The sequence below is a fragment of the Alexandromys fortis genome, unplaced genomic scaffold (genome assembly GCF_014885135.2).
Source record: "Alexandromys fortis isolate MF-2015 unplaced genomic scaffold, M_Fortis_MF-2015_v1.1 scaffold_189, whole genome shotgun sequence".
Lineage (NCBI taxonomy): Eukaryota > Metazoa > Chordata > Mammalia > Rodentia > Cricetidae > Alexandromys > Alexandromys fortis.
Genome location: NW_026068081.1, coordinates 2892316 through 2896599, shown reverse-complemented (window position 1 = coordinate 2896599; position 4284 = coordinate 2892316).

Sequence of the window (4284 nt, the reverse complement as noted above, 5' to 3'; positions counted from 1 at the left end):
GATGAAGAACTCAGACATCTGGGCCATCTATTCCTGCTGGAGACTTCTCAGGTGGTCTTCCTTGATCAAACTGGATTTTTCTTAACTCTGAATAAATCCACAGCCTCTCATTTTCTGTGGAAACAAAAGCAAAATCTCTTCTCCAAAGTAACATACCTTTTGACTTCAACTGTGAAGTCAAGGCATTTTCAAAATACCTATCTTGGATTAATTCTGCAGCATTTATAAGCAAATATCTTTTAGCAGCTGTTGCTCCTTCCTTAGCATTCAAACAATTCAAAGAGAGCATAATAACATACAGTTTCAAGATTTTCTGTGTATTTTCCATCTTTACATGGCTTTCTTTTAACCTCTTTTATTTTTACTTTTAACTTTTGGCTTTTTGAGACAGGTTCTCTGTGTATCTTTGTCCTGGAATTCCCTCTGTAAATCAGGCTATCTTTGAACTCACAGAGATCCATCTGTCTCTGCCTCCCAGGCTTCTTTCTTTCTTTCTTTCTTTCTTTCTTTCTTTCTTTCTTTTTCTTTCTTTCTTTCTTTCTTTCTTTCTTTCTTTCTTTCTTTCTTTCTTTTTTCTGTGAGAAACTTAACCTTTAGCCTGTATATATTTTTAATACACTGTAAATCATTTAGAGGTTTTCTTACTCTTTGAATCTCCCTTTACTGTATATCTCTCTTTTTCTGACCACATGGGTCTTTAATTTGCTAAGGAATATGGAGAAGTTTTTGCCACAACTCTATGGCGTTTTAAGGTCATTGCCCAGAAGCAAGCTGCAACAGTGTGTCCATAAACAACACCGAAAAGCTCCTATGGCATTTCAAGGTCCTTGCTAGGAAGCAAGCTGCAACGTTGTATACATAACTCCATAGTCTGGACCACCTGCTTGAAAGAGTCAGAGTTTTCCCTGGCAGGATGGCTCAGAAAGCCAGCATTTTAAAACAGCCAGCTTTTTTCCTGCTATGGCTGAAAACCAAAATGCTTTAGTCTACTCTTTCCCAAGCTTTCTCAGGCTTTTTGTGGATGAAGTTATCCACGTGGGTGCTATTCTGTAACACGGAGGGTTAGGCTTGCTTGTTGTTGGGGTTTTTGTCCTCCCTGCCTGGCCAATCAGCGTTTATTTATAACATGATTGACAGAATACAGACAATTCTCCCACACCAAAAGATACATAAAAAAGAAAAGAAACAAAAGAAAAAGGGGTGGACGCTGGAATCACATGTTACCTCTCCCAAGAGACTCAGAATGAGTTTCGAGTTGTCATCTTGATCTGCTTCCTCCAGAGGGAGCCTTCGGCACTCGGCTATGCATTCAACTCACACCTGTTTCTCAGCTTTCTGAGACTTGTATTTTGATAGAGTCTAAAAAGCACTGTGTGTGTGTGTGTGTGTGTGTGTGTGTGTGTGTGTGTGTGTGTGTGTGTGTGTAAAAACGTAAAACCATTTCCCATTGTGAGACATGGTGACACATGCCTTTAATCCCAGCTCTCAGGAGGCAAAGGCAAGTGGATCTCTGAGTTCGAGGCCAGCCAGGTCATCATGGTAAGTCCTAGGCCAACCAGAGTTACCCAATGAGACCCTGTCTCAAAGTTTTTCCTATTGTTATTAATTTGTTGCTGATTCATGATATTAAAATATAAACCAGAGCTACAGGTGGGGCATGATTTCAGTCCTCAGCACAACATACAAGTAAAATAAATAACCAGGGGTGGGGGGAGGGCTGAGGAAGAAAAGTACTCACTGCAGCCGCATGAGTGCCAGGAGAGCGTGCTTGTGTCTGCCTACAGTCCTTAGGAGATGGGGGCAGGAGGATCAGGAGTTCAAAGCCATCCACAGCTACATACTGAGGCCAGCCTGAGCTACAGGAGATCCTGATTCAAAAGAAGAAAATAAACCAGTGTTCAGCCAATCAGTCAACGTTAGTATTTGGTCTTTAGGAGTTCCTACAAAGTGGTAAGCCATCATTTTCTGATTGGATTTGAGGCTGGCGCCACAGGAAGAAATCGTGCCAAATAGTGTAAATCTGTTCCAAAGTCCAGAGCTGGGGAAGTTCTTGGCCCTAACGGGGAGGCAGACTAATGTTGCTTTGCTAAATGGGCATCGTATCAAACTGCCTCCTAAACACGTATGTTTGTGTCCGTAGATAAGTGCTGCGCTCAGCCTTGGTCTGTAATGGGTAATCCAGACGCTGAACTGATCAAAGTGGCCACCTGCTCAGCCCTAAATGGGACATTTACTAAGGCGCAGGGAACATTATGGAAAAGGGAAAGAAAGGCTGTAAGAACTGGAGGAGGGGAAGGAGTGCTTTGCAATGCTGTCTTCTGGTCATGGTTTAGCTCATACAGCCACGAACTCGCGGCAGCAATAGGTCTCTGTGCAAAATCTGTAGCAGACAGGACCTGTCAACAGTCCATTGTGGGGGGGGGGTGGCTCATAGGATCACACCTCTCCCTGAGCAGTGTAGGCAGTTAAAGGTTGCTGGAGGAGTGAGGATATCCTCAATGTTGTAGCGAGTGACAAATTGCCCTTCTCAAGTAAATAACCCCTATCCATGCTAGGCAAGTGAGTGTGATTAAACGCAGTGTTACACACACATCCAGTGGTAGTGACAATAAGCAGGAGATTTCTTGGGAAGAAGAAGAGGTTCAGCGGGTGGGGGAGGGCATACAGGAGGATAGTTCTCTGAAATTGTAAACAACAATTAAAAAGAGTTCCTGTAGGCCAGGAGGTGGTGGTGCACGCCTTTAATCCCAGCATTTGGGAGGCAGAGGCAGGCAGATCTCTGTGAGTTTGAGGCCGGCCTGGTCTACAAAGCAGTTCCAGGACAGCCCGGGCTGTTACACAGAGAAACCCTGTCTCAAAAAATAAAAGAGTTCGTGTAATGTCAGTTTTCTTCTTTCTTTTCCCATTGCTTCCATTGCTGGGAATGAGCATCCCTGGAGGGAAGTTGTGTCTGATGGGAGAGGCTAGAAGGTTGCAGGCCCAGAGTCGAATTACACTTTATTTGCGGCCAGCTTTTGCTCCCCCCCCCCCCAGCCATTCCTTGCCCACCTCTGCAGCATACCTATCAGAGAAAGACCTTTTGGAAAGTATGAACTTAGCAGGCCACTAGGTTCCACCACCCAAAAGCTAAGCCCGTCATGAAATAGCATCTGAAGCCTGTGGCAGAGGTTTCCCGCCTCTTGCCGTGACTGTTCCTCTGATGCTTCTACCAGTGTGTTCTTGATTTATTACTCACTGTTCTGTTACTAAACTACGTCTACACTGAGCATTATGATTATATTTTGGGAGGCCTAAACGTGTGCTCCGGGGACCTGGCCACTCATATTTGCTCCAGAATAAACCATGCCATGTATTCCTTTAGCTGTTTCTTTCGACAACATTCCTTTCTTTTATTCTCTTCCCTCATGTAATAATTTTTTTTTTGAGTCCAGTCTCACCCTGTAGCCCTGGCTGGCCTTGAACTCACAGAAATCCTCCTGCCTTTGCCTCTTTAGTACTAGGATTAAAGGCACGTGCCACCATACCTAGCCTCATTATTTTCTCTTGTAGGAAAATTTACTATATATGTATGTGTGTGTATGTGTGATATATGAATGCTGGAACATGTGATACTTGTGTGTATGCAGGAGCATGTGCTGTATGTTGTATGCAGGAGCATGTGATGTGTGTGTGTATGCAGGAGCATGTGATGTATGTTGTATGCAGGAGCATGTGATGTGTGTGTGTATGCAGGAGCATGTGATGTGTGTGTGTATGCAGGAGCATGTGATGTGTGTGTGTATGCAGGAGCATGTGATGCATGTCGTATGCAGGAGCATGTGATGTGTGTGTGTATGCAGGAGCATGTAATGTACGAGTGTGTATAAAGGAGCAGGTTGAGTGTCTTACTCTATCACTTTATGTCTTACTCATTTGAGACAGAATCTCTCACTGAAACTGCTTTACCATGATACAAAGACAAACAGAGCAATCGCCTCTTTAATACCTGAGACATCAAGTAAATATCCTAAGTTAAGTATTCTGTTGTTTAAGCAGGATATGTAGCGACCACACCTTAGACCAAGCATCCTGTAGGCAGCCACACTCTGGTTCAAACCTCCTGTCACATCCTTGGAGGAGCAAGAATAGACCTGAACTCTCTGACCTTTGGTCAAGATGGAATGGATCCACATCCATGGGGCCCGCCCCTTGACTGCACATTTTTTTTTACATTTATTTATTTATTTTGTATACAATACTCTGTGTGCATGCCTGGAGGCCAGAAGAGGGCGCCAGACCTTTTTA